This window comes from Mus caroli, unplaced genomic scaffold, assembly GCF_978045245.1.
Source record: "Mus caroli unplaced genomic scaffold, Mus_caroli_1 scaffold_2, whole genome shotgun sequence".
Taxonomy (NCBI): domain Eukaryota; kingdom Metazoa; phylum Chordata; class Mammalia; order Rodentia; family Muridae; genus Mus; species Mus caroli.
Window position 1 is genome coordinate 451748 of NW_028227257.1, and position 21245 is coordinate 472992.

Genomic DNA, 21245 nt, shown 5'->3' on the forward strand with positions numbered 1-21245 from the left:
GATAGGAGAGGGAAAAAAAAAAAAAGGATAGAGAAGAAACATGATGACATTATCCTTAGACTAGTTCCTGCTGATTAGGGGTGTTGAGTTCCTTGGGGCAAGTTGTCAGTGTTTCTTTGCTCAAATCTAGGTAACAAAACTGTAACCAATAGCAACCAACCAACAGGGACCAACCAACAACCCACAATGCCTCTCGGGTCCCTAGCGTTTATATACCCTCTCAATTCTGAGAGTTCCCAGAATTCCAAATGTCACACAATTGCAGAAGCTACCTGCAGCTCACAAAATCACGCTCCTGCTAGAGCACGAGGCAAATTATAGTCAGCTGCTCTGGACAGTCTGAGGCAGCCCCATGTCCCACGCCTGAGCTTAAGATGAAACTGTATTCCCATAATATTTATGTTTTTTAAAAAAAGTCTCACTACTACATGTATATTTACATACAAAATTTGTATGTAGACATATATGTAACTGAGGTTTTTTTTTTTTTTTTTTTTTTTTAACCAAGACAGTCTCATAGCATTTACTGTTGCATGATAATAACATAGAGGCTGTTGTGAACCACTAGAAACCGACTGGGAGCCAAGAGCTCCTTAGGAGCTGTCCACCTTCTATTTTATTTTATTTTATTTTATTTTCTGCCTCTTGCTGGGATCTGGGCTTCTGATTAGGCCAAGATAGGCTAGACAACTAGCCAACTAACTTCAGGGGTCTATTTGTCTTTCTCTGTCCGGAACTGAGATTACAGACACACAGGTGCCACTACACCTCAGCTCTTTATATGGGTGCTGAGGATTGAATTCAAGTCTTTGTGCTAGCATGGCAAGCACTTCACCAGCTGAACTATTTCCCCAGCCCCAAATGGGAGCACCATTAAGGCTGTGCCCATGTAGATAGAGGCTAGCATGGAAGGTGGCAGGCTCTCTAATTCAACAGTGTTCAGGTAAATCTTGTGTGTAGCCTAAAGGCAGAGAGTTCACCACACAACAGCACTCAAAAATATAAGAGCAGTATCCCTGAGTGTGGTTTGTACCCATGAGAGTGTTTTGGGGATGGGTTGAGTACTGATCATTCTCAAGTACTAATTCTTAAAACTGGAAATAAAGACCTGGGCTGAGATATACTGTGAGTGGCCACTCAGAGCTCAAACCTAGAACTGATAGGAGCTGTTTCGTTTTTGTTAATGGTTGGTTTTGCTTCTCTTCCCCCTTTCAGAAAAAAAGTGAACTTTTATTTTGTAGTAACTTTACATTTCAGAAAAGTTGCATGTTGTGCACCACAGAGAATTTCTTGTGTGACCTCTCAAGGTTCCAAGTTTCTCTAAGGTCATTTGCCATTTCCACACGCCTTTGGGAGCACCAGGAAGCCCCGGTTGGCACAGCTCTCCACTGACTTGAGACTTTCTTTGGACATTCCCACCCAGTCCCCAATATCCTCCTCTACCCTCAGTCCCCTCCATGGTACCAGCCCCCAGCATGCCTAGAGATGTCACAGCTCACGTTTGTGGAGGCTGAGACAACTTCTCAGGCTTCTTTTGTTTCCTGTGAGCTTCAGTTTTAAAGGCTTGCTGGTCAGGCATTGAGCAGACAGTCCTGCACGTAGGATCTATGGGGTGGACTTTCTAATCACTAAGGTAAGGAATTTTAGGAAAGAATCTCCAGGACATGAGGTGTCCTCTTGTCGTATCACCTTAGAGGTACCTGACACCCACAGGATTACTCCTAGTATGGGGTGGTACCTACCAAGAATCTCCACAAAACTCATATCTTTCCCCTTCCTTGTTCCTTTTTTTTATGGTTTCATTTTAAATTTATGTGTATCTGTGTTTGGGTTCATATATGCAAGTGCAGGTACTTACAGAAGCTAGCAGTGGGTGTCAGAGTCCCTGGGGCTGGAGTTATAGTTGTGAGCCACCCATTCTAGGTGCTGGGAACTAAACTTGGGTCCTTTGCAGGAGCAGTACATGCATCTAACTGCTGAGCCATCTCCCCAAGCTCCTTCTGGTTCTTCTGGGGGGACTCCAGAAAGTCTTTCCTGGTGGGAGGAAGGGACTACATCTCAAAAAGCATGTCAGGGCCCCATTCCACAGGTGTCTGTGGGCCACGGCCACTGTTCACTTTCTGTCCCAGGCCCGAGTTCAGAAGGAAGAGCCAGGTGAATCTAGGAAAGTAACTCATTACATGGGGAGATGCTGGACACATAGTAGGTACTCAGAGAGCAGTGCTGCCTTTTCCTTCCTCCTAGGACAAGTCGGACACAACAGTTTTCCTTCCTCTAGCATGTCTCAGGTAGGCAGGCTTGGGAACTCCCAGATGGGACACCTGGTAGAACCAGGTGTCCCTTTTCATCTGTGGTGCTATCTGCAGAGCTATCGCCAGCCTGTGCAATGTGAGCTCTGAAGGTTGCAGCCTCTGGGGAGCAGTGGCTTTAAAGCCCCTATTGCCTGTTTGGAGCTACTAAGATGGAATTACAGCCCTAGGCTGCATTGGTGAGGGCAACAATGTATCCCTCCCCAAAGCCTGGTGAAGACCCCAGGTACCTCTGTGTGTCCCTGGGACAGCCAAGGCCTGTCAAGTTCAGGGAAAGATTGACTACTAGGGCTTCTGAGTGTGGTTGGTTAAGGCAAATATCCCTTTATAGAAGTGAAATGTCAGACTACTGGGTAAAGGTAGAGAGGGTGTTTGGGAAGAAAGAAGGGAAAAGAAGACCATAGCAGCGACCTAGAGAAATGGCAAGTTGTGTGGAAAATCTACCTTAAGAGACAGTACACTATACAGTACAAGTGTGCCCAGCTGAGATGGAGGAACAGGGTTTTGCTTAGATTATGGAAGGTTGGTGGACACCTGAGGGTAAGGTGGAAGCAGGTGAGTTCCTAACTTCTGCCAGAACCTTCCCAGGGCTGGTGGTTGGGGAAAGCTGCTTAAGAAACTTTCAGAGGAAGGGACTATGACAGGGTCCAGCTCCACACCACAGTCTAGTGAAGTTTGCCTTCACCCAAAGTACTTACTTGTTTCTGACTAGGCACTGTGGCTGCTTCCTGCCCTGCGCTAGGTCTAGCCCAAAGGTCTGGCTGATCTACCCTCTGCTTCTGCTCTGTTCTTTCCCTGTTTCTTCTCTTTGGTCTGCTGAGGCCTGACCCCTAACCTATTCTCTTGGTCTTGAACTCAGTACCTCTCCTTCCCCCAGCCCACGCTTAGCCAGGCACACAGCAGGTGTGGCTTCACTCCTTCCAGTATGGTTGGAGATGCAAGGAACTCTGGAATGCTAAGCTCTGGCCCTGTAGCTGGTAGGTGGGAGGCAAGGCTTAGAGAGCAAGGGGCTGCCAGTTGGCTATAGCACTTTGGAAGAACGGTTGGGGGTGAGGGAGCACTTGGAATAGAGAAGGGGCGACAGTTGGCAATAGCAGCTGGAGTGGCAGTTGGGGCTTGGCAGGGGCACAAGCCTGGAGGACAGTTGGGGTGGGGCAGCCAGGGTTGGCTTGTAGCCCCTGGCCCTGGAGCAGCTCTGGAGGACAGTCTTGCAGAAGCCTGGACAGGAGGGCAGGTCCAGATGGCTCTAGACCTGGCCAAGCGATGCCCAGGAAGCCCCTCCTATGGCCATGGATCAGTCTTTGCTGCAGACTCAGGCAGGCTTCAGCTCCACTGTGGGATCAGAATGATGTGTGGTGGGAGGTTCCCCCAGCAGCCCCGATATCCTCAGCCTACAGCAGTAGCCTTTCTTCCCTTCAGCTCTTGGACTCTCTAGATAGGGACTTCCAGCAGAGTCCTGGAGAGGGCTGGGACAGGTTCTGGGTGGTTTCTGGGAGAGGGCAGGACTCCCCGGGCTGTTGCCATGGGGACGACTGAGCAACACCACTGGCTGAAGGATAAACAGACAGCCTCTCTGACCAGTGACTGAGACAAAGACAGCCACAGAAAAGCCAGCTGGGGGTGGATGAGGAAATGCTGTCTTGGGAGAAGGTGCCTAGCAATGACAGGGTAGGTGGGTGCCCCCTCTATTAGATAGATATATAAAGATATTTGCTGTTCTGGAATTTTCTTTTCCAAAGCTCCTCCCAAGCTACTCCTTACAAAGCAGACCCTGAGGCTAAATGCAAGTCCCTGATTTCTCTATTGTTTCACAGTAATTAGCCTGAGGTTGGACCCCTTCCTTCTCCTTTACCCCTTGAAAGCCACAGGGTGTGTTGTTGGAGGGCAGGTTGCCATGAAAGCAAGTGGCATGGAGGTCCCTAAGGTTTGCAGAGGACAGTGGGCTTGGTCAGCCACAAGGCACTTAGTGGCTATCACGGTGGTGTCCCAGGGACATAGGATAGAAGGGAGCATATTCCGAGGGGCCTTCTAATCCAAAAGCACATTCATAGCCTGATCAACTTCTGCACCCTTTTTCCTGGCCCCCAGCATCTCTGGCCTGTTGCTAATTCCCTTAGGATCTCCTGACACGCTCATACAGGTAGCTGGGGGGTGACTTTTTTGTTGTTGTTACTATTTTTCAAGATAGAGTTTTACTGGATGACCCCTGGCTGGTCTGGATCTCCTTCTGTAGACCAGGTTGCCTTTAAATTCTGAGATTCACCTGCTTCTGCTTCCCAAGTGCTGGGATTAAGAATATATGCCACCACACCCGGCTTGACTTTCTTTAGAAAAACTGTGTATGTGCATGCATATGTATAGCTGGCTGCCCACTGAGGCTAGATGAGGGGGTTAGGTCCTTTGGAACTAGAGTTACAGGCAGTTGTGAGCTACCCATCATGGATGTTGAGAACCAAACTTAGGTCCTCTGTAAGAGCAGCAAGCGAACAACCTTTTGTTGTTGTTGGTGGTGGTTTTTTGAGACAAGGTTTCTTTGCATAGCCTTGGCTGTCCTGGAACTAGCTCTGTAGACCAGCTGGCCTCGAACTCATGGAGATCTACTTACCTCTGTCTTCTCAGTGCTGGAATTAAAGGTGTGAACACTTTTATAAAACACTAAACGGTCTCTCCAGCCCTTGGGGGGTGACTATGGAATGACTCCAATGGATGGCATGGATCCTTGGTGGCTGCAGGGCCCTTACCATCTGTCTCTTCACATGTCTTGTCTACTACTCACTGTAGATAGCAAGGACCATGCCCATCTTCACGGCACTTTGACCAACCCCTGCAGTAGATGCTGAATGCCATGGTCTGAGTACAGCTGAAACCAATCTATCTGTCTATCCTTGAGAGCCATCTCTAGGGCAGGTCACTTGGTGTGAGGAACTATGGGTTGTGAGTTCCTGAGCCATTCTGGTTATATAACCAACAAAGCAAACACCTCAAGGTGCCTGGGCCAGCTCAGCCATGAACCCTCAGGTCTGCCAAGAGGTTGCAGCTACTACAGTTTTGTTTTTTAAACAATCATGGGGCTTATTATCGTGAAGAACAGTGATAGTATGGAGATAAGGAGTCTTTGTCTCATCTCCAGGGGATTGTTCTTGAGCCTTTCTACAAGCTATATTGTCTTTATGTCTAGGCCTTGTGACCTGCTGTTGGCTTTTGAAGCAGAGAAGACAGGGAAGGAACTTGGTCCAGTCACTGGTACTGCTGCTGGGGTGGAGGTGCAAGTGTGTGTGTGTGTGTTAGAGAAAGGGATATCTGCTCTGTCCTGGCTCATTTCTGAGCTCACCATGACTTCCTATGAATAGCCCTTCTGGCATATGGAGTGGGCCTGTTAGTGTTAGACACGGGGTTTATATGGACTCCCTGAGAGATGACTGAGCCTCATTGTGTTCACAGGTAAGACTCTTCTGCTGCTCCCAAATTCTGCATGGGAAACAGACACAGCATATCATTCACACGATCCTCCTTGAAGGATGCTTTGGGTGCCTAGTTACCTTGGGAGAAACTGGGGCTCTCTCTGAGGGACAGTGACCTTAGAGGTCTCCCCATGCCTCCCTTCCTTCATGGGCTGCATCCAAGACCAAATTGAGAAAGGGAAATGATGGGAAATACTATCTACAGACAGTAGATAGTGCCCTTTGTCCCCTCAAAGGGAGGTTTACATAGCCCGACCCTCCTGGAGGTCAGGAGCAGTGTGTCAGCAGAACTATGCCAGCCATACTTCTCCAAAGATAGAACATAGAGGTGGGCAGAAGTAAGTTGTGGGGGGTTCACTTCAGATAAGATGTGCCAAAAGGGTCCTCAGCAGAAAACCTGAGGCTATGGGCACCTTGGCCACTAGTGCCAGCCTAGATGGGTGGTGAGGAGTGGGCAGGGCATGTGCACAGCCATCTCCTGGAACCCATGAACAGTGAGGGAGTATCCCAGGTTTCATCTTTGGCTGGCAGATGTCTGTTTGCCCTTGCTCACTCAAGGAGAATCCCCTCTGGCCAGCCCTCCCACTGCTGCCTGTGAATGCCTCCTCACACATGAGAAATCCTCCACCAGGGCGGGAGCCTCCCACCTCCCGAGGAATTCCGCTGTGCCTGCCCCTCCTTGAGGCAGGCCGCGGACAGCCCAGGGAGCCTCACGATTGGTTGGCCAACCCCGGTTCAACTCCTCTACGTCCCTGGCCATCTACAGGCTCACCCCCCTTCCCGCTGCTGCGCTTGAGATGTACCGTGGTGGCCTTTAACCCCTACGCAGATCAGCCGGGAATGCCCGCTCCGGGTTCTGCTTCTCAGCGGATCGAAGACACTGGAGGCAAGAAGGACCTGCGGGCCTCACTGCACCACTGGGGGCGGGGTGAAGAGACCTATCCGTGGCTATACCGAAATCGAGATGCCATCACTGGCTAGGAGCTGCGGGCCAAGACAGGGTGGCGAGCACCACTTGTCTGAGCCCCACACCCTCACCGGCAGTTGGATGACAAGAATGACAAGACCGACGTGTGGCAGCCAATGCTCCTAGTTGGTCAAATATGAGTCCCGCTTGCAGACATCGCCACGTGGCCCGCTTCCCAACGCTCTCCTCTGCGAGAGTGCCCAGGTCCCCGGATGGCGGGGGTGAAGACTGACCAGCCCCTTCTGGGCACCGCGCCCCTAGAGCGCGTTTTCTCCGCTCAGCGCGCCTGGAAGTCGCTAAGTTTGGGAGACGCGCTTTCCGCGACGGTTCCGCGGGGCTCGGGCACAGTCGTGACCCAGTCTCGTGCGTCCCCAGGGACAGTGCACAGACATCGCGGGGTGCGCCTACCCGACCCTGCTGCGGTGAACTTGCCCAGCCCACCTCTCCCATCAGGTGGTCTCTGGTTGTGAGACTCTCGTGGGGCGCGAGCGTCGACCCACGGACCCCATTCCTTGCCACTCGCAAGCCCATGGGAGGGGGTTTCCCACAATGCCCAGCGAGCTCCAGCCCGCACTTCCGCTGTCCAGCCCCGCGGGAGGGGGGCGGTGGGCCGCCGGTGCTCCGGCGGCCACTCGGCCCCGGCCAGCCCGCTGCGCCCAGCCGGCGGAGCGGGGGGCGGGGCCGGCAGGCGGGGGCGGGGGCGGGACTGGGGCGGTGGCCGAGGCCAGGGCGCAGTGCGGACCAATCAGCGGCGGCCGGGCGCGCGCCGGGGGCGGGGTCAGGGTCCGCGGGCGGGGTGCGTGGGGGCCGCGGGGCTGGAGCAGCGCGGGGGCGCGCGCCGGCCTGACGGACGGACGAACGGACCGGCGGGCGGACCAAGCCACCGGAGCGAGCGCGCAGCTCGGACCCTCCCGGACGCAGCTCTCGCCAGTGGCCGCGCGATCACCGGTCCGCGGCCACGGCGCCAGCCCGCGCCCGCGCCCCATGGGGTCACAGGTAAGCTGCGCCGGCTCATTGTCCGCGCGGCCAGGCTGGCGCACCACGCCGGGGCTGGGGCTGAAGCCCTGGCGGGAGCCGGAACCGAGTCCGGGGCGGGAGCCGGGCAGCTGCAGCCCTGGTTACTGTGCCCCGGGCGCGCCCCCGCCCTGCCACTGGCCCCCCGTCCCGCCTGGCGGGGGCGCCCTCCTGGGGGCGATGGCGCCCGGGGACAACGCGGCCGGAGACCCAGGCCCGCGGGGCCACGGCCCGAGTGGCGTGGGCGGGGCGGCACGGCAGGTCCCTGCGGGGTTGAACGTAGAGGCGGCCGCGGCGCGGGGCTTCCCGGCCCCTTGGCACCTTCGGTAGCCTCTGCGGCCGCCGGGGTCCCTCTTCGTCACCTCTGAAAGGGGATTTTTCCAGCTGGTAATTTCTGCTGCGTCAACGCCTGGCCCCGGGAGGCAGCCCGGGGGCGTCCCTGCGCCCCCCGCCCTCTCCGCCCTGTGCGTCCCCCGCCCGCTCAGCGGAGCCGCACCCGGACCCGCCCGCGCCGAGTTTGCCAAGAGTCAGAACTGCAGGAGGTGGGCCCTGCGGGGCCTTGGGGGGTCATTGTCTCCCCAGAAGCTAGATGCCGGTTGTTTTAGATTTTCATTTTAATAATGGGCCGAACTGGGGTTCCGGGCCCTCCCAGTGCGATGGAGTGGGCAGCGCAGATAAGACGCGGCGCTCGGAGCGCACGGGGCGCGCAAGGGAACCGGGTCCGCTACAAGTCGCGTCTTTGTTTCCCAGTAAATAGACCTGTCAGTTTCACAGGTTAGCGAAAGTCAGTATCAGACAACTCAATCCCGAGGGTAAAACTGGAATTTTCTGCACCATGGAGAGGGTTCTCGCTAGTTAGGGGATTTCTTGATATGGCTAGCGATTACTATTAGTAGGCGGAACCAGCTATACACAATAGGATTGGATCTGGGAGCCCCGGAGCAAGCTAAATGGGGCGAAAAACAGATAATTTCTAACCCAAAGAAATATAAACAGAAGAAAGTTTGAAATTCTTAGCGAATTTCCTCCGGCTCACTTTGCTACAAATCTCAGCGTGCATTTAGTGAAGGTCACAGTGCGAAGATTGTTATCAGAATGTAAAGAAATGCTAATTAGAAAATGTTTAGTGTACTGCCTAGGCACTGACACCTGTGAATGGTGCACTCGCGCGTGTGCATTGCCTCCCTCGCGGAACGCTGGATTGGATTCCTCCTCCAGGCTAACTTCCCATTTGGGTGCAGATTCGCGAATTTCGCTCTTGCTGGTCCTAGTCTTGCCAGTGCAAGGCAGTGTTTCTACTCAGTAAGAGAATAGTTCGTTCATCAAAAGGAAATTTATAGATTTTCCACGTGAACAATGAAGTAAAGTTTATTGTACTGGGATTCCTCCATTTTGGTATAGTTTATGATATTAGGTACTTTGAACTGAAAAGTTTAGGATACATCTCCATATTATTGCAGAAAAGATAGTGACACTTTGGTTGAAATTATTGCAGATAGAAGTTTAGCATTTTCTTTGGAAACCTTGTAATCTTTTTTTTTTTTTTTTTTTTCCTGAAAGGGAACCATGTTGGCTGTTATTGCCAGTTTCCTCTTTAGAATAGTAGAAAGAACTCACTTTGAGAGCCTAGAAATCCAAAATCCAGACTTGCCACAAGCCTGCCCGAGGACAACATTTAATTAAGATTCTCATGACTCTACCTTGAATGTAAGACTTTTGCTTTCGTTAGATAATTTCTATTCATGAGGTTGGTGTTGGTGGTGCATGCCTTTAATACCAGGACTTGGGAGGCTGAAGCAGAGGAATCTCTGAGTTCAAGTCCAGCTTGGTATACAGAGTGAGTTCCAGGACAGCCAGAGCCACAAAGGGAAACTCTGTCTTGGAAAACAAAAACCTCAAACAAAACAAAAACCCCAAAACAAAACAAGAAAGATAGTTTCTATTCATGTCCTGTTGCTTTATGTAAGTGTACAGTTATTCTGAGCCCAGACCCAACCTCATCTTTTTCTGACTGGTCTCTGTTACCAGGGCCACTGGTGACACTTAGTTCCCTGCAACCCAGTATGCCAGGGTCAGGCTAGTCCATGTCCCTGTGACTTGTGATGCTCCTTGGTCCCACAGAGGAACCAGGGCATAAATGTCAAGAAATGGAGAAAGTGCTTCAAAGATGCATAGAAAATGCCTGAAGGACACGAGGTCTGTCACCGCTGAGGATGTCTTATTTACAAACACTGCTGAACTGAATTATGTTGTAACAGTGAACTTTGCGACTTTGTGTGGAGGTTTTCAAATTAAGGAAAATTGGGCCACTCTGTCCCTGTGGTCTGGTTTCTGGGGCGCTGATCAGCTGCTGTGCTGTACTCCTTGAGGTCTTAGACCAGCCTCTGAGATCTGAAGAGGCTCATTTAATGTACAGGGCAGACAAATACTTGAGCTAATTTCTCACAGAAGTCACTTTCTGTGCTTAGGCATTCTCTTAGCTGTTAGCAAGAAGAAAGTTCTAGAAACAATTGTCTCCCCTTTAATCTGAACACCAGAGTCCTTGCACCTGCCTTAGGCAACTTGTTTCAGGAGCTTCGTGTTCTTTTGTTTTCTCATTTTGAAAAAAAAAAAAAATAAGGCTTTGATTCTGCTTTGAAAACATATGCTAATTTAAATTCTCTGGAGTGAGATTGGATTGTTAAGAATTTGAAGCTGGATGGTGGTGGCATTTAGGAGGTAGTGACAGGTGAATCTCTGAGTTCAAGGCCAGTGTAGTCTAGAGTATGAGTTCCAGGACTGGCAAGGCTACACAGAAACCCTGTCTTTACCCCCTCCCCCACCACTCACAAAAAAAAAAAAAAAAAAAAAAAAAGAATTTCCCTTTGAACCTATTACATCTGTGGGTGGGTAGATTGTTGTTGTTGTTCTTTTTCAAGACAGGCTTTCTCTATGTAGCCCTGGTTAACCTGGAACTCAAATCTGTCGACCAGGCTAGCCTCAACAGAGATCTGCCTGTCTCTGCCTCCAGAGTGCTGGGATTAAAAACATGTGCCACCACCACCTGATGAAACTTTTGTTCCTAGAGTTTGCTGAGTGGCCTGACCCCTAAAAATAAACAGATAAAGGAAGTGTTCTATTAAGACCAAAAGACAAGTCTTTGGAACACTGCCAACCCTTTCCACTCAATCCTCTGTCCTGTTGCTGCTGTCTCTGGCCAGTTCTGGTCTTGAACATGTCCTAAGAGCTGAGCTCTGAGAACATGCATTTGGTGGAGGATCAGATCCTTTCTTCTCTCCCCTTCTCTTATTTTTTGGCTAGAATCTTATTCTTTAGCCCAGGCTGACTTCAGTCTTTGTATGTAGCTTAGGTTGGCCTCAGATTTGAGGCAATCCTCTCAGTTTTTTAAGTGCTAGAATTAGAGCTGTCTGCCACCACACTAAGTCTTCTTTTTGTTAGTTTTGTTTTGAAACAAGGCCTCATGTAGTCCAGGCTGGCCTCAGTCTTATGATATAGTTAAGGAAGTCCTTACACTCCTGATCCTTTTTGCCTCCTACATAATGAGCATTCTAGATCACAGGAGTCCGCCATCAAGCTTGGCTTTCCTGCCATAATTGCTTAACCACCTTTTTATTCCCCTCAGGTTTGTGCTCTGGTTTACAGGTGTGGAGTGTGCCTGACGGTATTGCTTGTAGGTAGAGAAGAGAAAGAACACTTCCTGACCAGTTCTATGAAAGACTGAAAGGAAAGCAAAAAGAAGTCAAATCTGACCTAAGTATGACTTATGTAAGATTTTATGCAGACTAATTTAATTTCAGGGTTTCATTAGTGCCATTTAGCTTTGATTTATATTTTTTAATTACTAAGGATTTATTTTTTAAAGACAAACTTTCTCTGTGTATATAACACTGAGATTAGAGACATGTGCTGCCTTCTCCCAGCCTCTAAGTATTTTAAAACATAATTTGGATTTTAAAAGTTACTAAACTAGTTATCAGTAGCCAGTTGGGAAACATCAGTATGTTTTCAGCATCACACATGTAGCTCTCTGGGTTTTGACAGATATGTTTTCTTAATTGTGTTAGCAGACATCCTAGCAGATGTTAGCAGACATCCTTTTTTCATTCTCCCCCCCCTCACTCCCTTCAGTTTTTGAGACATGGTCTTGCTATGTAGCCCGTGCTGGTCTGAAACTCAAGTTCCTCCTCTCTCTCTCTCTCTCTCTCTCTCTCTCTCTCTTTGTTTTTTGTTTTGTTGTTTTGTTTTTTAGAGACAAGGTTTCTCTGTGTAGCCCTGGCTGTCCTGGAACTCATTTTGTAGACCAGGCTGGCCTCGAATTCAGAAATCCGCCTGCCTCTGCCTCCCGAGTGCTGGGATTAAAGACGAGCGCCACCACACCCGGCTGTCCTCCTGTCTCTTAAGCACTGGAATCAGAGATATAGACATCATCATGCCTGTCCCCGGGGTTTTTATTACTGTTTTTTGTCAGTCAGAACCTTAGGTCATTCGGGTTATAGAAAGTCACGTGGTAGAAGGATGTAGGGGGTGGCCACACAGATGGCTGATGTGACAGTATGTGTGGAAAAGAAGCATCTCAGAGAATGTAGGCAAGATGAGGAGCAGTTTTGGAGTTCCTACAGACAATCCAAGGAAAGGGCCTTCAATATTACACTCAGAGAGACGGTACCCAGTAAACTGCTTTGTCAATATTGGATTGCTGGTGAGAATCGGCAGATCTGGGAACGAAAGGTGGTCTTTCTGCTGGGCCTGAGCAGTGATTAAGGGCATATTGCAGCTTGTCTAGGCACACAGCCCCTTGTGGGCCTATATGGGAAGATCCCTCTTTGCTTTTCGAAAGCAGTGACATAGTTCTGCAGCTGTCTTATTGCAGTGTGTGCGGGTGTCCAGGGTGTTTGCCGAGTTCCTTCTACATTTCCTGCCAGTAGTGCTTTAACTTCTGGCTGTCATTTCACTTGCTCATGAAATAGGAAAGATCTATACATTCACATGAATGATGGATTTTAGATTTTTTTTTGAGATATAGCTTTTTATTGTTTTTTTTGTTTTTGTTTTTGAGACATGGCTTCTTTGTATCTTGGACTGTGTACAGAGGGTTTAAAACTTGTTGCTGGGCTGTGGTGGCACACGCCTTTAATCCCAGCACTTGGGAAGCAGAGGCAGGCAGATTTCTGAGTTAGAGGCTAGCCTGGTCTACAGAGTGAGAAACCTTGTCTGGAAAAAAACCAAAAACAAGACAAAACAAAAAAACCAAAACAACCCCAAAACTTGTAAGTAAGTGTGGGTTTAGTTGTGTGTGTGTGGTGGTGGTACTGCTGGGGATTTGGCTCAGTACCTTCCACTTAGTTTATCACTGAGCTGTAACCCCTAGCCCAACATATCTAAGAGCTGTCTCTATGAAAAGTGGATACACTTGCCTGGCATGGCCCACTTGCTTGTGAACAGGTTACTTGTCTTAGTGTGGGTCACTTAGAGAACTGGCAGTTTAACCCACAGTCTTTGATTTCCGAGATACAAAAGCAATGTTCTCTGGACCTCTACACATAGGGATAGGCATGGGGCCCAAGGTACACATATATTAGTAAAGAGGAAGATGTTGTATTAAGTGCATGAGAACATTTTCTTCAGAATTATTAGAGGAATCAACGAACCAATGAAGGAAACAAATATGAATCACAAACAAAAACTCTACCCTATGCAAGAGCACTGTTCTTTTTAAAGTTTTACATTTATCTACTTGTGTGTGTGTGTGTGTGTGAGAGAGAGAGAGAGAGAGAGAGAGAGAGATACAGAGAGACAGAGAGAGAGAGACAGACACAGAGAGACAGAGACACTGTCACCTGCCTACCATGTGAGTGGAGGTGGCCAGAAGAGGGCGCCAGATCCCTTAGAGCTGGAGTTAGAAGTGGTTTTTCCCAGGGTACTGGGAACCAAACTCAGGCCTTCTGGAAGAACAGCAAGTGCTCTTAACCACTAAGTCATCTTTCCAGACCCAGATATTTTCCACTCTTAATTTCCACTTGCAATATTTACTCTGTATAATCTAATCTAGGCCTAGAATGTTTTCACCCTGTGAGACATACTACTGAATAAGTTCACCCTTTCTTGTTCTTTCTGATTTCTGGCTGGTTGATTCAACTCACCTATTCTGGCAATTAAATCTGGCTTCTCTTGGTTTCTCCTGAATTGCTCTGCTTGGCCTTATACTAACTTGGCAATACGTTCTAATTTTATGGTCCCTTCTCATTTTCTGGCTTATTCTGTCTTCAACTGTGTCTAGCTTGTTCTCTCTGCAACCTGTCTCTGTACAACTGCCCTAGTAAAACTGCCTTCTCTGCTGCTACCTTCACCTCCTCCTCCTCCTCCTCCTCCCCCTCCTCCTTGTCCTCATGCTCCTCCTCTTCCTTCTCCCCCTCGTCCTCCTCCTTCTCTTCCTCCTCCTCCTTCTCTCCTCTCTCTCTTTCTCCCCCTTCCCCCTCTCTGCAATGCTCCCTTAAGAAGTTTCCTTTTTCTCTCCTTGTGAGAATGGGGCATATCCTATCCTGTCAAATATTTCTTTGATTCATCACTTTGTCTGCCATTGAATTAGATATCACTTTCAAACATGGATGCTTCCTTCTACAAATTAATTCCATCTCCATTGTATGTGATTAAAGTTGTGTACTAAGGGCTTGTCTGTTTTCCAGCCTGAGGGATTAAAAGTGTGTGCTAAGGGATGAACCACACCACAACTATAAACAGGTTTTTTCCCAGTAAATAACATAATTTCTGGGTTCACAGTGTGATAAAATATCCTGCAATGGCGCTCCATGTGTGCTATAGTGCTCACTCACACACTGAATAAATACTTGAAAGCAGAAATGGAGTCAAGGACTAGGAGGTAGCTCAGCAGTGGAGCACTTGCCTACTGTTTGTGAGGCCTTGGGCTTCATCCCCAGCACCCTGGGGAGTGGGAAATGAGGCCATTCTGGTTGTAAGAACAACATGAACAGTGATGGGTCCAGAAAACAGAACTGCTCACATGTGCAGTGCAGATGGACAGAGTGGGGATCTGAGTCTCTGAGGAACAAAGATGAGGGGTAAGATTGCTTACAGCAAAACAGGGGCTCCAGGCATGCTGCACAAAACTCTGGTGTGTGCAGTTTGAGTGGGGTTATGATTCATGAGTGTCCGCCAGTCCCTGAGATTTCAGGGTAGTCATCCCAGGAGGTTCAGGTCTGTGAATACAGGACTGTGTCTCCACCATAACCCCATTGAGAATTTGAGAATGAGCTGTAAAGAGAAAGTGGTCCAGTCTTGTTTTGGTGCTCAGAATCGATCTGTTCCGTGTTCTCACTCTATCCCATTTAAAGCACTGAAGCCTGTGAGTGGCAGTATGCTTTTATTTAGGAAGTTCAAAGCCAGTTTGGGAATTTCTGAAAGAAGCAATTACTCATCTTCATTTAAAGATGAGGAGGAACTGGGAACAATTTGCTGTAGCTAGCATTCTCCATCTCCCCATTTTAAGCAGAATCTGTGACCTTCTAAATTCTTACAGTATCTTATGTATCAAGGGTACATGCTCAGCATCAAGGTAACTTTATCTGTATGGTTGTTATCTTTCTAGAAAGCTAAGACACCTGACTAAGACTACCCAGAGTGGTCTTGAGGAAGACTTACATCACCTAAGCTTCTGCAGCGTTCAAAATCTCCTTTCAAATACAACTTTGTCATTTATAGTACCCATTCCTTAGCTAGCATTCCCCTGTGTCTACAGAAAAAGGTGTGGCAACAGAGGACAAGTGCCTAGAGTTCCAAGACACCAAAGATCAGAAAGATGCTGGGGCAGAGGAAAAGGGATTAAAAGGTGCAGAAAGGAAAAAAAAGTATTCAGAGGAACATACATGATCATGGGTGAAGTGTTCTAGTGAATGTTGCCTTTTCCCTTCTTCATGTATTGATGCCCTTAGAGGGCTTCATCTTTTTGTAGCTGTGCATATAGCATGTAGGTACTCTGAATATGGTGTATTTTCACTGCGTGTATTATATGAGTGCCGTGTGTGCAGTGTGATGGTGCTCTCAGTTCAGGGTGTGGGCATTGTGTGTGCAATGTGTGAGTTCTGTGTGCTTGTGTGGATGGTGCTCATGCTTTTTGAGTGCCGTGTGTGTAATGTATGAGTACTATGAGTTCAGAATATGGGTACTGTGCACACAGTGTAAGGCAGCTATGTGTGCAATAGGGTAATTACTTTGTGTGCCCTGTATTAGTGCTTCGTGTGGCTGTGTGGGTACTGTGTGTGTATATATGTGTGTATAGTGTATGGATACTGTACACACAGTGTGTATACTATGAGTATAGTGTGTGGGTGCCATTCTTTTTTTTCTTCATTGACCGGTGCCTATCTGTGAAACCTTGTTTTCAAGTCCAGCATGGGAGCATGAAGAAGGTGCCAGGCCTGATGGATGGCTGAGCTTGGTCTTGTGGTCCATCAGAGAACCCAAGTCTTGTGAACCTAGTTGTTCACAATCTCCTCATTGGGCATCAGAAATCCCTATATCACTCAGACTTGTTTTTCATATTTGCTCTGGGATGTTTCCAAGGCTTTCAGCAAATCCCCACTTGGGACCTATGTCCCACAGGAAAAGGTTGCACCCTGGCAAGTGTTTTGGGATTTACTTCAGGGCATTGGCCTCCAGCTGGGAGGTACTCAGCAGTCAGTGCCCTGCCATCCTAGCTGCCTCTGCTTATCAGAACCACTATGGCAGCCATCTGTACAAGGATGTCAACTTCCCAGCTGTTCTCCTATGTGCCAGTTCCAGTTCAGCTTTCTTCATCTATTCTTCCAGTGTTAACAGCTCTGAGAATTTCCTGCACATTAGAGCTAAAAGGTGGTTTTCCCACAGTAAATTTGCAGAAGAGAAAGTTCTCGGCTCCTGTGCTCACTGAGTGAGATTATCCTGGGCAGTATGATTTGGGCAAGCCTTATGTTCTGAGATCTTGGAGTAATATCCTGAAGATACTGTTTCCAGGGATTATTAACCCTGAATTCATTTGTAGTATGATTCTGAAATGAAACTAAAGAGAGTCGAGATTCTTAAAACCACACAGGTGCTTATTAAATACCAAGAATGCCCTGCATGGAACAAATAAAGCCATTGAGATTGATGACACTCTACAATTAGATGTTTCCTTTTTCCTTTTTCTTTTCTCTTTTTTTGTTTTTCAAGGCAGGGTTTTTCTGTGTAGCCCTGCCTGGCTGTCCTGGAACTTGCTTTATAGACCAGGTTGGCCTCAAACTCAGAGATCTGCCTGCCTCTGCCTCCTGGGTGCTGGGATAAAAAAGTATATGCCACAATGGCCTGGTGTTTCTGTTTATCATTGATTCTTTTTATCTTTTTTTTAGAATTTTTTTTATTGTATGTATATGCGTACACTGTAGCTGTTTTCAGACACACCAGAAGAGGGCATTACAGATGGTTGTGAGCCACCGTGTGGTTGCTGGGAATTGAACTCAGGACTTCTGGAAAAGCAATTCGGTCCTCTTAACCACTGAGCCATCTTTCCAGCCCTTATCATTGATTCTTAAAAGTACGCCTGCTTATGCACTCTGGCTTTGTTTGTTTGTTTTTTTGTTTTTGTTATACTTGGGTAACATTGTATGTGAGAAACTTTTGTGTTTTCTATAAGGAGATGGTTTTTGCTCATTTTCTAGAAACCTACCACACACAAAGAATAATGAAGCAGGAAATTTTCTTTTTTTGTTTAATTTAATTTTTATTTATTATTATTTCTTGGGACAAGATTTCATTATGTAGTTCTTTCTGTTTTGGAGCTCACTGTGTAGACCAGGCTGGCCTAGAACTCACAGTAATCTGCCTGTCCCTGTCTCCTAAGTGCTGAGATTAAAGGTGCATACCACCATCTCTGGCTAGCAGGGAGAGTTTTACTCTTTATGCCCAGGGAGTTTTTAAGAACTTTTCAGAAACCATGAGCACCCTTCTGTGCAACACATGTTCTGTGGCTAGCCCACATGACAGCTGAACAAGGAGTCTTTAATGTTAGGTTCATTTTTTTCCCCATTTTTCTTATGTTGTTGGCAGATGAGACAAGAGGGAGTAGACAGTGACCTAATGACTCTTTTGGTTTAAGCAGTTTTGTTATGGTGGCGCACAGCTTTTGGAAGCACAAACACATCAGAGATGGGAAGCTGGCGTTGACAGTTCCTTTGCTGCTTGCTTCTCTGCTGGTCCGACCTTCTCGTTATTGTTGATATTTTACATTTATTCCGTGTGAAATTGCAGGAGATCCTGAGAAGTGCGTGTAGGACCCAACTAGTATCCCTGCTACTGTGTGGCTATAGGAGGCATGTGCAGTGACAGCATTCTCAGGCTGGAGCTAAACGAGGGACACTCACCAGTGCCTGCTGGTGCCTGAGACAGAGGGATGGAGATTCAGGACCAAGAAACAGGAAGCTTGGGGTGGAAGCAGGCAAATCCTGGTGTGCGCCGAGTGTTTTTCTCTGAGTTCAGAAAGTCCTTGTTCCTTGGGGAGGCACAACTGGACACTGCGTCTGTCAGCTGTCGGCTCACTTGTGGACCATCCTGTTTCTTATCTAATTTATCACAATATTTTTTAAAATTTATTTATTATATGTAAGTACACCATAGCTGTCTTCAGACGCACCAGAAGAGGTCATCAGATCTCATTACGGATGGTTGTGAGCCACCATGTGGTTGCTGGGATTTGAACTAGGGACCTTTGGAAGAGCAGTCAGCGCTCTTAACCGCTGAGCCATCTCACCAGCCCCACAATATTTTTTCAGTCAAGTTGATTTTTGCCTTGTTTAAAAAACATCCATGGAGTTACTTACAAGTTTGATGTCTCAGTTTATTGTTATTATTTTTCTTCCTTTCTTCCTTTCTTTCTTTCTTTTTTTTGAGACAGGGTTTCTCTGTGTTGCCCTGGCTGTCCTGGAACTCTGTAGACCAGGCTGGCCTTGAACTCAGAGATCCACCTGCCTCTGTTTATTATTTTTTATTTTTATTTTTATTTTATGTGTATACGTTTTTTGCCTCTATGTATATATGTGCACCATGTACATGCCTGGTACCCATAGAAGTCAGTTACCCTCCTGTAACTGGAGTTATAGATGGTTGTGATTCACCAGATGGACGCTGGGAACCAAACCCAGGTCCTCTGCAAAAGCAATTGCCTTTAACCACCTAGCTATCTCATACCCACCACTCCCCTTTAGTTTTTCAAGACATGGTTTCTCTGTATTGCCGTGGCTGTCCAGGTTAGCCTCAAACCCAAAAAAGATCTGCCTCTGTCTTCCTAGTGCTGGGATTAAAGGTGTGTACCACCAATGCCTGACTTGGTTTGGTTTGGTTTGGTTTGGGGGTTTTTTGTTTGTTTGGTTTATTTTTGTTTTTTGTTTTTGAAACAGGGTTTCTCTGTGTAGCCCTGGCTGTCCTGGAACTCACTCTGTAGACCAGGCTGGCCTCAAACTCAGAAATCTGCCTACCTCTGCCTCCCAAGTGCTGGGATTAAAAGCATGCGCCACCACTATGCAGTGATATTTTTTAATAATGTGTGTGTGTGTGTACATGTCTGCAGGTGCATGTGGAAGTCAGAAGTTAACCTGTACTGTATCTCTGAACCCCAGACTCTTTGCAGGGATTTAAAGGGATGTACTTTCCAGCCTTACCATAAAACTGCTCAATGAGAACTTGGCGGCTGTGGTCATGTGGCTCCCAGGAAAAGATTACTAATACCATTTATATTTGTTGAAAGTCGTGTGCTGTTTGTATGGGTGTCCATTTAACTTTTAATACTGCTTAAGAATAGCCACAAGGTACTTTACATATACTTATTTTTTGGTGTTTTGGAAGTCAGAAGTCCCGAGATTAAAGTATCTATCAAGCTCTCCTCTACTATGGCCCAGGAGAGTTCTTGTTTTGCTCAGTATCGGGTATTGGTAGCTGTTTTTCAATTGTAAACATGTTTCTCCATTTTCTGACTTCATCTTCACTTGACTTTCCCCATTGTGTGTCTGTGCACAAGGATACCAGTCATAGTGGTTTAGATCCATCCTACTCTATAAGGAGCTTATCTCAATCTGACCATGCCTACAGAAACTCTTTTTCCAAATGAATACACATTTAAAATTGCTGGAGGCCAGAGCCCCCACAGACCTTTTGGTTTCTGACACTTTTCCTATATAGATTGCTCAGTCTAGCGTTTATCAAGGCCTCTCCAGGTATCACTAGCTGTCACCTTCATCAGCCATGATATCCTTGATGGAGTTGTTATTTATAGCAAAGATGGCAGTTAAGCCCCAAATCAGCTAATATGTTCTGCAAACCCATGTGTTCCCCAAGCCTGCAGCAAGCGGGGTTTTCAGCTTGGGAGTCACTAGTGGACAGTGAATAAACACTATGGCAAGGGTAGCAATGATGTTAAGACAAATTGTAGTGTCTCTTTTACTGACAGGATCCTGGGAGATGCAGCAGAGGAAGGAGCACAGAGGAATGAGATTGATTGACACTTTGGGTGTGATGAGTAGACATGGACCCAGAGTACTAGCAGGCAATTGGCAGCTGAGCTATTGAGACTGTGCGCGAGTCCTTATCCAGACAGGATGAGGGTCCCATCTGTGCCACCAGATCATAACAGGTTCCTGGCTCTTCTTCATCCTTGCAACCTTTTTCAGAAAAGCATTTTGTGTGAGTGTGTATATGGTGCTAGGGATCAAACCCAGGGCCTTGACACATGCTAGACAAGTGTTTTATGACTAAACTGGGTTCCCAGACCCAAAATGGCATTTTAAATATCTTCCCTGAAAGTGAACAGCAAATCCTGAAGTATAGCTAAGGAAACTTGGAAATATTTGGTTTGTGATATAGAAACATAAAATAAATTTTTGTATGGTGGAACTAACACTGAGCATTGAAATGCATATGGATATAAAGTTTTCCAGGGTTGCATACGTAGCTTAGTTGGTAAAGTACATGCTTAATATACCTAAAGAGCTGGATTTGATCCCCAACACCCCATGAAACCAGTGGGGTAGGTGTTGTGACACATGCCTTTAATCTCAGCGCCTGGAAAGCAGAGACAGGGTCATCTCTGGGAGTTCTAGGCCAACCAGAGGGTTAATAGTGAAAGCCTGTCTCCAACAACAACAAAATCAAACATAATAAACTGGTTGTGGTAGCACACACATATAATGTCAGCTCTTAAAAGATGAAGACAGAAGGATTAGACAGCATCCTTAGCTATGTAGTAAGTTTGGGACTAGCCTAGGCTATGTGAGACATTGTCTTTTTTAAAAAAAAAAAAAGAGTAGGAAATGGGGCTGATGAGATGGCACAGCAGTTAGAATGCTTGCTGTGCAAGTCTGCCAACCTGAGTTTCATCCTTGGAATTGTGAAAGGCGTGTTCACAGAACCCATGTGAACGTGGAAGGAGAGAACCTGAATTTATAGAAAGAGTTTTAAAAGGGCATTCCAAGGCAC

At 47.4% G+C, this 21245-nt stretch overlaps 1 protein-coding gene across 2 annotated transcripts in view; it reads left to right on the top strand.

The window, feature by feature from the left end:
- The first annotated feature begins 7549 nt into the window (after nt 1-7549).
- The window catches only part of Zbtb46 (zinc finger and BTB domain containing 46), a 73969-nt gene continuing 60273 nt past the window's right edge, over nt 7550-21245 (top strand). Inside the window, exon 1 of one of the 2 annotated variants that reach the window (XM_021154225.3) lies at nt 7550-7733. The gene's annotated coding sequence lies outside the window, so the exon portion shown is untranslated. Of the gene's footprint in view, nt 7734-7782; nt 8139-21245 lie in introns of those variants that run through there. The other variant, XM_085831468.1, reaches the window with a different exon arrangement.